Below are 12,490 nucleotides of genomic sequence, written 5' to 3'. Positions count from 1 at the left end.
AGATGATTTGAAGACCCCCTGGCTGATCGCAAAGCCTGTGAAAGGATAAAAACGATGAGGCAAGGCAAACGCCCAGTGGTTGAGTATACACAAGAATTCCGGGCCATTGCCAGCAAACTGAATTGGCCAGAAGACATCCTCCTTGGCCATTTCAAAGACGGACTAAACTATGATCTATGTGATGCTTGCCTGCCCCGAGGGGACCCACATCGACTTGAGGAATGGTACGTCTTGGCAGAGGAAGCAGAGATCGACATATTGAAGAGGCACCGCCGAGGAAAACAATGGAGCTGCCCCCCCGCCTGAGCTGACACACCAACCGGTGAAATCATCGGATACAGCCAAGAAGCAAATGGGGTGTTTCAAGTGCGGAAGAGAAGGGCATCGAGCTGTAGAATGCCGCTCAAAGGCCCCCCAGCACAACCCAGACAGATCCCCAATCAACAAACCCGGAAAGTCTTCAGCTAAGCCAAAAGAAACGGCCATGAGAATGATGGAAATTGCAGAACCCCCCACTTCTGCTCACCAAGGGGAAAGAACTCCAGCCTACACCACAGGGCCGGTGGATGCCTCAGATGACAGCTCGGAGGGCGAACCCCTGGTAAGTGGATGCATCACACCCATCTTCAAAACAGTGACTATATTAATCCCCCCCATGCCCGAAGCTGTGAAGGTGAAAGCCTTAATAGACTCTGGCTGTACCCGCTGCCTCATTAGCCCAACACTAGTGGGGAATCTGGGCATCCCATCCAGGAGACTGGAACAACCAATCTCATTTGGCCAGTTAGATGGATCCATAGCAGGGGGGGGTGCCAGCTACCCTAGCCACTCTACCAATACACCTCTCCCTGGGCAAACATGAAGAGGACATAACGTTTGTGGTGACCCCTGGTATGGAATGCCCAATGATTCTAGGGATGGAATGGTTGAAAAAAATGGAACCCCTGGGTAAATTGGAGGACGACAGAAATCAAATTCCCGAAGGGGGACCCTATGGACTTAAAACTCCAAGGGAGGCTACCAGAATCAAGAATAGAAAAAGCATCCATAGGAGAGGAAAAAAGATTAACAGAAATACCAGAGGAATATAGGGACCTTGCTGAAGTCTTCAGTGAGGAGAGGGCGAATGAGCTTCCCCCCCACCGACCCACAGACTGTACCATTGAATTCAAGCCTGGGCAAAACTCCCGAAGCCCAGATTATACTCCATGAGCCCAAAGGAGAAGGAGGAAATGGAAAGATTTATTAAAAAAAAACCTAGAGAGAGGTTTCATTGAGCCAGCCAAGCCTAAAGTGGCTGCCCCGGTCCTTTTTAGAGAGAAGAAGGATGGCTCTTTACGTTTATGCGTGGATTATAGGGCCCTGAATACAATCAGTGACAGCAACCTATACCCGCTGCCCCTCATGAAAGACATGCTGTCACACCTATCGAAAGGGAAAATTTTTTCTAAACTAGACCTAAGGGAAGCTTACTATCGCGTGAGAATCAAGGAAGGGGACGAATGGAAGACTGCATTTAACTGCCCCATGGGGTGCTATCAATTCAAAGTCTTGCCATTTGGATTACAAGGGGGCCCTGCAGTCTTTATGCAATTAATCAATGACGTTCTAAGGGAGCACCTGTTTAAGGGGGTCCTTGTTTACTTGGACGACATTCTTATCTTTACTGAAACAAAAGAAGAACACGTCAAACTTGTCAGAGCGGTTTTAAAGAAGCTGCGAGCCGCTCACCTATATGCCAAACTCTCAAAATGCGAATTCCACCAGGAAAGGATAGACTACCTAGGCTATCGCATATCCCCACAGGGCATTGAAATGGACCCAGAGAAGGTCAAAGCAGTATTAGATTGGGCGCCACCCCGCACAAGAAAGCAACTACAAAGTTTCCTGGGCTTTGCAAACTTTTACCGCCAATTCATCCCCTCATTTGCCCAGATAGCCTTGCCCCTCACTAACTTACTAAAAACGAAGGGAGCATCCTCAGTAAAACCTAGCCAGCCACTAACATGGACAATGGAGTGCCAAGCAGCGTTTGAGAGACTAAAGAGACTTTTTTCTGCCGAACCAGTACTAAGGCACCCAGATATGGACAAGCCCTTCATAATACAGGCAGATGCAAGTGATGTGGCAGTGGGGGCTGTGCTATTACAAGAAAATAATGATGCAGTATTGCAACCCTGTGCATATACATCCAAGAAACTCACGGAAACAGAACAGCGCTGGCCCGTATGGGAGAAGGAGGCTTATGGGATACGTTGGGCATTACTCACGTGGCGACAGTTCCTGGAAGGCAACAAAATCCCCTTCCAGGTGTGGACGATCACAAAAATTTAGAAGCCCTGAAAACGTCCAGGAAACTCAATCCCAAACAAGCCCGCTGGTCTCAGCATTTTCACCAGTTCCAGTTTAAGCTCAAACATTTACCAGGGAGAAAGAACTTCCTGGCAGATGCTCTATCTCGCATGCCTCAATATAACAGCACACGAACCACAGACTCTAGACCAATAATGGCAGAGTCACAACTGGCAGCACCAGTAACCACAAGAACCCAAGCCAAATTAAAACCACAACTGGACAGCCAAACTGGAATTGAATTCAGAAAAAGTTTGGAAACAGATGAATGGTTCCAGAAAAACAAAAATGTGTGCACAATGAGAGACGGGTTGCCTTGGGTAGGGGAAAAGTTATATATACCAACAACCCAAAGAATCACTTTCATGCAGCTTTGCCATGACACAAAATCAGCAGGGCATTTTGGATTTGTAAAAACTTTACACTTAATTAAACGGCAATTTTGGTGGCCATCAATAAAAAAGGACATAGAAAGTTATGTTGCCAGCTGCCCAACCTGTGCATCGGCAAAGAGGTTGCAAGGGAAATCGCCAGGGCTATTACAACCAGTGACAAGTCCCTCAGCCCCCTGGAGGGAAATAGCCATGGATTTTATAGTGGAATTGCCAGAAAGCAATGGGAATACTGTTATCTGGACAGTCACGGACCTATTTTCCAAACAGGTGCACTTTATCCCTTGCCAAAAAATTCCCACTGCAAAGGCCTTAGCAAAACTTTTCATCCAGCACATTTACAGATTGCACGGGGCACCCCAACGCATCATCTCTGATAGGGGAGTGCAATTTACGTCTGCATTTTGGAAGGAATTTTTATCCCTCTTAGGGACCACTCAGGGACTGACATCTAGCCATCATCCACAAGGGGATGGACAAACGGAACGGTGCCATTTCGGTACTTGAGCAATATTTGAGATGTTTTTTAAATTTCCAACAGAGTGATTGGACGGACTTACTTCCTTTTGCAGAAGTTGCCTACAATAATGCAGTCCACTCCAGCACAGGCTACACTCCTTTTCAAATAGCCAACGGTCAAAGTTTCAACCCTATGCCAGAGTTAACCCCAAACGAACCAACGATCCCTTCACTGAAAGAATGGATGGAAAACCTACAAAACACCTGGCCAATAGTTAGAAAATCACTAGATGAAGCTAGGCAGGCATACAAAGCACAAGCCGATAAAAAAAGGGTTGAGCCTACACCATTCATTATAGGAGAAATGGTGTACTTATCTACAAAATACCTAAAGTCCCTACAGCCCTGTAAAAAACTTGGACCAAAATATATAGGACCTTTTCCAATTAAAAGAATCATAAATCCAGTAACAGTAGAATTAGAATTACCCAAAAATCTCAGGCAAATACACCCAATTTTTCATTGCAGCTTGCTGAAAAGAGAGCATCAGTCACCTCTACGGCCAAAAATCCCCCCCCACAACCTCCAATCATGGTGGAGGGTGAACAACACTTCGAAATAAAGGAAATCCTTGACTCTAGGAGATATCATGGAGCAACTCAGTACCTAGTTGCCTGGAAACACCTCCCTGCCTCACAAAACGAGTGGGTCCATAAACGTCATGTCAGAGCCCCGAAGCTATTGAAGAAGTTTCACACAGAGTATCCCAACAAGCCTAACTAACTTTTATACCTGTTTTGTTTTCTTGCAGGTGGATCTCTCTTATTTTTAAGAGGGGCCGGATGTCAGAATCCAATTATATTTCATCTTTAATTATCAAATATAGAAACTCCCAATTCTGCCTTCTCTGGATTCTGCCATAAGAGGGAGAGAAGGGGGAGAACAAAGGGGCTTTATGGCCCTCACTTCCTTCAGTAGACTTCTAAGGAGCTGAATGTGTTTATTGCAACATCAAAGAGAGACTTTGAATGTAAATAGCATCAAAGAACCTTACCATGACAAAAGAGAGCTATTTACCTTTCATGTAGTTATCTGAAGTCTCCATACAGACGAAAGAAAGGAGCAAGGGGGTGGAATTGTGATGCCTGAAACTATCACTGGAAGGGGGGTGATTGGGTGGGACTGCTGGGGAACCCCTTAAAACCTTGAATGGGAGAGCTTGGACCCCAAGTCCTGTCTAGCATGCCTGCAACCACTTCTTCTTAATAAAGGATTCCTGTTGGAAGAATTATTCCAAGAGTTCTGTCTTCTTAAGATGCAAAGTGGGGTGGGTTCTTACACTATCATTTCAAGATGTCTCCTGGTGCCTTTGTTGTTGTTGTTCTGAAAACATATTTCAGAAAATGGGGATTTGGGGGTTTCCCATATATTTATGGGATTCTTTTTCCAGGCATACTTACTCCTGTATCTGATACAATATTAATTAATATATTAAATGTTTTAGGGTAAAATAGGAAATATGGTGAGCTGATTCACCATTCCTCAAGCTAAGAGCTTCCAACCAAGCCTCTAAAGTTGAACAAAAAAGTTGAAATAAAGTAGAAGAGAAAGAAGTAGACAATATCCAAATAATATTACCCCATAAGAGTGGGGTAATATTATGTCAAAGGCTAAAAAAGAGTTGCCAACTGTTTATAATGCCTGTCCGAGAGTGTATATGTGTGCATATATATGTGTGCATCTATGTATGTATGTGTATATATAGAATGCTGTATGTTACACCCTGTTGCCCAAATATGGGAGAGGGAAATATTTTGCCTTGTATCAGCTCAAACTAGAGCCATCCACAGGCAGCAGTCACAACTGTGACATTATACACATTTCTAAAATTTGGATTGCTAGCAAAGAATTAAGGGAGAACTGGAATAGCTATTTCGAACTCTTTAGCTCTTTTCAACCAGACATACCCTTCTGAGATTCGAACCTGGACTGTCTGCATGTTAGGCAGCTGTATTAACCTCTAGGCCACAGGCTCTGTCTCACTTTTGCCAGCTGTGTTAGGGAGGGGAGAAACAGGGGAGGAGTTATCTAGAATGCTGTGGCCTAGAGGTTAATACAGCTGCCTAACATGCAGACAGCCCAGGTTCGAATCTCAGAAGGGTATGTATACACATACACACACAGAGAGGGAGACATAGACACAGATACACACACACAGAGTAAAACCTGCCAACAGGGAAGAAAGCAATTGGCCATCACTTTCCTGGAGTAGAAAGGAAGGGCATTGCAGCAGGAAATGTCCAATAGGAAAACAGGATAGCTTGCAGTCTGAACCAAATGCCTTGCACACTGTGACTGAAGAGTTTCAATCCAGATTTTCTTAAACCAATGTAGAGTCGAGCTGTTTTGGGCACTGCAGAGCAGCAGCTTAAATGGTCTATTTATCAGAGGTCTATTTATCAATTTATTTCTCTAAAAGGCCTATTTATTAATTTACTTCTCCAAAAATGCTAATTAGAGAACAATCTACTTCAAAAAAAGATGCATAAAGAATCAGCCATGGAACTCTCAAACAAGATGTTGCAACAATAACAGCAACACAAGTTCTGCTGCTGAAAGATATACTGTTTTTTTTATTGAAAAATTTTTATTTTTTAAAACATACAATCATTTATAAAAATACAACAAAATTTTAAAATAGAGAAACCCCCCCCTTACCCTCCCTCCCACCCCCAACCCCCCTCCCTTCACTTCCCAGAGCAGAATACAGGGTTAAAAAAAAAGAAAATTATAATAATTAAGAAAAAAGAAAAAAAAGAGAAAAAAAATATCATAATTAACCTTTAACTCCATAACCTATAAAACAATTCTCTATAATATTTGATATTCATTCATAAAATAAATGAAACTTTTTAATTCCATACTTTTTCTGAATATAATCTATCCACCTTCCCCATACAGTAATATATCTTTCTTGTGTATGATCCTTTAAATAAGCAGAAATTTTTGCCATTTCTGCAAAACTAGATACTTTAAATATCCATTCTTCTAAAGTAGGCAAGGAATCTTTCTTCCAATATAAACCTACTAGTAACCTTGCTGCAGTTAATAAATTCAACATCAAAGTAGTTTCTTTTTCATTTAAGTCAACAAAAATACCAAGTAAAAATAGTTGAGGAGTAAACTTTATCTTTTTTCTAAAAATCTTTTGAATGTTCCACCAAATCATAATCCAAAAAGCCTTTACTTTTTTACAGTTCCACCAAATATGAAAGTATGTCGCATCATTATTGCCACATTTCCAACATTTGGGCTGTATGTTGGAATACATACAAGATAATTTTTTAGGATCTAAGTGCCATCTATAAAACATTTTATAAAAATTTTCTCTCAAATTTTGAGCTTGTGTAAATTTAACATTTCTTATCCAAATTGTCTCCCATAAATCCAATGAGATCGGCTCCTGTATATTCTGAGCCCATTTAATCATACAGTCTTTAACCAATTCTGTTTCCGAATCTAACTCTAATAAAACATTGTATATTCTTTTTATATGAGCCGGACCTTGGTTTTTAATCTGAATAACCAATTGTCTATCTTCTAGTGTTATTCCCTCTTTCTTGTCTACAGTCCATCTATCCATTATTTGTAAATATTGAAACCATGACTGTAGAATATTTTGCTGCCTTAATACATCTAGGGATTTCAAATGCCAATTCGAACCAGAACAAATTAACAATTCTTTGTACGAGATTTTATCAAAATTTGTCCCCTTAGAAGTTCCCTCAATTGCATGTCTGGGAATCCCCCAGATAGGTATTTTATAATTTAATCTATAATAATACTTCTTCCAAACACGAAGTAAGGCATTCCTCAAAATATGTGATTTAAAAGTCCGATCAACTTTCTTATTAAAAATTAAATATGCATGCCAACCATATATTAAATCCCAACCTTCCAAAAAAAGAATATCCATATTTGTTAAATTAAGCCAATCACTTAACCAAGTTAGGGCGGCTGCATCATAATATAATTTCAAATTAGGTGCCTTAAGATATACTGTTTTTGTATGGGGAAATTCTTCCTAAAGATCACCACTTAACACTATTGTATTATCAATGAGAGACTGGCTGAACCAGGGAATTAGTCTGGAATCTCTGTGTAAGCATAAGAGGGCAAAATCCAATCCCCCCTTGAACGCCATTGAGCTGCAACTTGGAGGCACTCTGCCAGCATTATACTAAACCAAGTTAGCAAGGAAGTGACTGTTCCATCATCCTTGGAGAGAGCCATGCTGTAGAAAGTTGCATTAGTAGCAAGAGAACTGAGGGGAAATATCTAACTGCTACTCATTAAGGGAAAAAAAAACATTTATAAGGATGGAATTATGTGTTATGTTAAAAACGTGATTGCCATTAAAACTGGTAAGTATGCATTTAATTTCCTCTGCTCTTTCCATAATACACAAAGCAAAGCAATTTACTCAGGCCTGGCCATTATAATGGCATGTATTTTGCCAAATCTCTGTTCCACATCACCGACTAGCAAGAGGCAGCAGATAAATACATAACAGTGAGGCAAAGGACATGAGCTGAGCAGTCTTTCTTAACACAGTATGTCCAGATGTGTTGACTTATAGCTCATAAATTTTCTCAGACACATCTGGATAGCACCTGGCCTATAAAGACTGATTTGGAGGGGGGAGAGAAATTCCACAATTCAAGTGTATTCACCAGGAGTTTTGAGGCCTCTTTCTCCTTTGCAGAGATTTTTTCAAACCTGAGGGAATTTGGAATGTGTACTGGAATCACAAAACATGAGCTGAAAAGCTAAATGATCAGTCCCAAAGAACAGCTTATTTATTTATTAAATTTCTATGCTGCTCACTGATACAGTAACTCTGGGATGGCAGCCTTTTTAATTAGGCCAGCCCCCCTGAAAGAAACAGGAGCTACACAACAGAATGGAAGCACCTGAAGAAACATGAAGCCCACTGGTGCAGAAAATTGTATGCACTGAATTTCATGCTGTTACAAGGAAGGATTCTTAATGGCCTCGTGCACAAATTCAGCTCTGAAGACACAGCTAACATTTCTGTTCTCCCACACAATGATTCCATATTCCTGATATGTTAGATCAGAAATATGCCACCTATGCTGCTAACCCTGATTTAAAAAAAAAACACCTTTTAAATATGCATAATTTCCCATAGTGACTGCATAGTGATTATTTTTCTAGTCTTCAAGCTGAATAACCATTGCATTATAGTAGAGCAGGGTTTCCCCACCTTGGTAATTTTAAGATCTGTGGATTTCAACTTCCAAAATTACCCAGAAAGCTACGCTGGCTGGGGAATTCTAGGATTTGAAGTCCACAGGTCTTAAAAGTTGCCAAAGTTGGGAAAGTCTGTAGCAGAGGATTAGGTATTTTTAAAGTTAAAAATGATGACATGTATACTCGTAACTGTATCCACGTCCAGCTGATTATCTCTAACTGGAAGAATATTTTGTTTAAGGAACAAAGTGAGATACAGAGGTGGGTAATATCAGTGCCTCTATGCCTGCATGAAGCCAAGGGTTTAAACGAGTCATCTTCACCAGCAGACTTCTCACAGTGTTTTTTAAGGGCTAAGGGCCATTACCTAAAAAATTAAAAGATCGAAATGCCCAACTATGCTAAAACATTTTGAAAACTTGGTAATAGAGATTACTTGGTCTGAAGTGCATTGACCATCTGGACAGATTTTACCTACATCATACACAAATACACAAAGAGGAAGGAAAAAAAAAGAATACAACAACCCAATATGGATTGGCTCAACTGTGGTCCTCTGCTCCCCTCCTCACAAAGCCTAAATCTTGCAAATGGCTACACTAAGAAGAAAAGGAAGAAGTCAACTTACGTATCAGTTTGATGCTTTGGCACTTTGTGTTTCCTCCTTTTAAGACTGAGAAGTGCTATGACAGTGATTTCAAGGGCAAAAACCACTTTCTCCTACACTCCTGTCCCCCACCTTTACTTCCACCTGGGAGGAAATCCAGCTCTCTTTTCCAGCCTGGGCTTTTCTTCAAAGTATGCAAGCCAATTCCTTCTTTTGGAAGCTTCTTTGGTTTCACAATCCAGCAGCAGCAACATTGTCATATGTTGGGTGAATTTTGCAGCTCTGGCCCATATTTTGCTGGGGGAATCTCTGATCAGGTATCCATTTCCAATCACTGAGGCCAGCTAGACTTGAGTTCTAAGAACGGCTTTGATTCAGTTGTGCACATGGCTGCTAAGGAAGCAGCCATTTTGCTTGCTTGCACGGGGCCTTAGCAACTGCAGTATTTTTGCGCATCCAGAATTTGAACTTGGAAATCAAGCTTCCATCACTCTTGCAAACAAATAAAGAAACAAACAAACTTGGAATTCCAAGAACAAAGTTTTATTTGGATAAAGCTTTTGCAAAAGCTGGTAGACTTAACTCACACAGGAGAAAAAGCCACATACACAATTTTTAAAAGAATATATTTATAATCTCTCACAAAGCTGGTTCTCTCCACCCGTCACACTCAACAGCCCCCCTGTTCATCCGATCAGCTAATCCGAAGCGCCTAAACCAGGGGTAGGCAACCCAAAACACTTAAAGAGCCACTTGGACCTGTTTCCCACCAAAAACAAAACACTGGGAGCCGCAAAACCCTTTTGATATCTAAAATGAAGATAACACTGCATATATCCTTTTTTACCTTTATTATAGGTGTGTGTGTTTGTGTGTGGGGGGGTATTTGTGTGTGTGTATGTGTGTGTGTGTGTGTGTGTATGTATATGTATGTATGCATGTATGTATGTGTATATATACACACACACACACACATACACATACACACACAAGTTAAAAAAAGGATATATGCAGTGTTATCTTCATTTTAGATGTCAAGAGGGTCTCTCTCTCTCTCTCTGTCTCTCTCCCTCCCTCTCTATCTGCCCTTGGTCTACCACTCCTCTTCCCCCACTCTCTCTTTCTTTCTCTCTCTCTCTCTCCTCTCTCCCTCCCTCTCTCTCTTTCTCTCTCTCTCTTTCTCCCCCCCTCTCCTATCTGCTGCTCACCTGGCAAGCTTCAAGCTGTTGTCCAACAAGATCAGGGGTAGGCAACCTCGTCTCTTTTATGACTCATGGACTTCAACTCCCAGAATTCCTGAGTCAGCCTAGCTGGGCTAGCTAGCTCTCTCCTGCCCTTCCTGCTTCCTGCAGAGATGCAGCAAAGGGAGGAGCTCCGCCCAGTAAGCTTTTCAGCTCCTCGGAGAACATGTGAGTACACTCTCTTTTACACATACACACACAAAACACACACAAAACACACACACACACACAGAGAGAGAGAGAGAGATTGAAACAGGGAAGCGCAATTGCCTCTCTCTGTCTCTCTCTCTCTGCAAAGGCAGAGGCGGCTGGGAGCCACAGGGCAAGGCTCAAAGAGCTGTATGCGGCTCCGGAGCCACAGGTTGCTGACCTGTGGCCTAAACAAAATGCCTTTCTTTTTCTCCTCCCAGGAAAAAACCTCTTACATCTTCTCCACTGCTGCCATCACACCGCACTGAGCCACCAAACAGCCAATCAGAGTGTTAGGCATCAGGGCTCGATTCTACTCTCAAGAGGCTCACAAAACTCCTGAAATTTTAAGAATTGGATCTCATGAGCTGGTGCAAGCTGCCTGCAGCACACCACTGCAAACAGGTCCTTTTCAACGGGGGCTGCTCTCTGCAAAGCAGCACACACCCATCTTTGCCAAGACAGCCAGGGACAAGCTCATAGTCCAGCAAAGACACAGGAGGCTGTTTTCTAATATTCTTATCCAGAACAATATTCTATATAATAACAAAAAAAATACTATACAGCTAAGATTTTTGACTAACGTTTTTATCTGTTCTACTCAGTTTATAATTTTACACATCAGGGTGATCTAACATACGATCGTTAGTTTTGTTTAGTTTTTTGTTTGAGGTTCATTTTTGGTTTTGGCTGCCCAGAGTCATATAAATGTTTTCAATAAATAACTAAAATCAATTAATAAGAAAAGTTGAAGAAGTGCATGATAAAAAAAGAAGTAGAAACTGAATGTTCCCTTCCTACTAGCAGATGCAAACTAAGAACCATATCCAGTGTAAATGTTGTTAGCCTCAGTCAATTAATGCTCCTTATTTGAAATTCTTATGCCAGTTTTTGAGGAACAAACCTGGTGTCAGAAGATCGAATCACCATCTTCTCTAAATGGCAGTGAGACGTTTCCTTTTCAAGCCATAGATAATTTTGGCAATTTCTTTACTTCTAAGATTGTGAAGATTTAAAAAGTGCTGGAATTGCTGCAAAGCCATTTGGCCTTGTCTTACTGTCAGTTTCATTTACTTTCTGTCACTTTCCTACTCCCCCCCCATCCCCACATTTGTCTTATCCTTTTTCACTGGGCTAATAAGTTGTCAACAGATAGTTCAGCAGACTCCCCTTGTGCTACACTTTTTTTCCAGCTTTCCTGCTTCCATTTTTTTTCTTTCCAAACCTTGAGAGGATTTCTGTCTCTCAATCTCTGCCTCATTTCCTGACAATAAGAAGACAGAACCCCTTCCACAGGATTTCTACATGAAATTTTAAATTGCAATGAGTCATATTTTAAATATGTGAATGGTCAAGGCCAACCACCTGTCAGCTGTGAGTGTACTATCTTTTGGCAGCCCTTGAGACCTTGGACCAACAAATTTTTCTATCCCACTTTAGTTTCCTTACAAAGCACTTTTCTGATTTCCACTATATTTTGGGATCACACATTTTCCACTGATTAGAACTGTTATACTTCTTGTTCTACTCTGTTACTCCTGGTATTCCTTGGGGTAAGTTTTGCCCTCCCCTTTTTGTTCAACCGTTATATTCCTCCCTGGGATTCTTAATATTTTTTTAGTTTCAATATCAAAATTATGGTAGCTAGGAATACAGCCCTGCACTTGCTTTAGATGCATGTTGCAGAAATGTTTGTTAATGTAATATGCATTTCAGCCTGGATATCATCATACCACCTTAACAGTGATGGGGTTCAAATAATTTAACAACTGGTTCTCTGCCCTAATAACCGTTTTAAGTATAAAAAACGGATATACCGAAAGGTAGTTTATTATTTCATGTATTTAACACTTAAATAAGAACAATAAAAGAGGTACACAAAATTAGATTATGTTACCGTGTTTCCTCAAAAATAAGATTGGGTGTTATTTTTTTTTTTTTGACCAAAAGACCCATTAGATCTTATTTTCGGGGGA

This window comes from Crotalus tigris, unplaced genomic scaffold (genome assembly GCF_016545835.1).
Source record: "Crotalus tigris isolate CLP2741 ecotype Arizona unplaced genomic scaffold, ASM1654583v1 scf7180000017668.6805642782:7212621, whole genome shotgun sequence".
Lineage (NCBI taxonomy): Eukaryota > Metazoa > Chordata > Lepidosauria > Squamata > Viperidae > Crotalus > Crotalus tigris.
Note: the sequence above shows the minus strand (reverse complement) of the source record.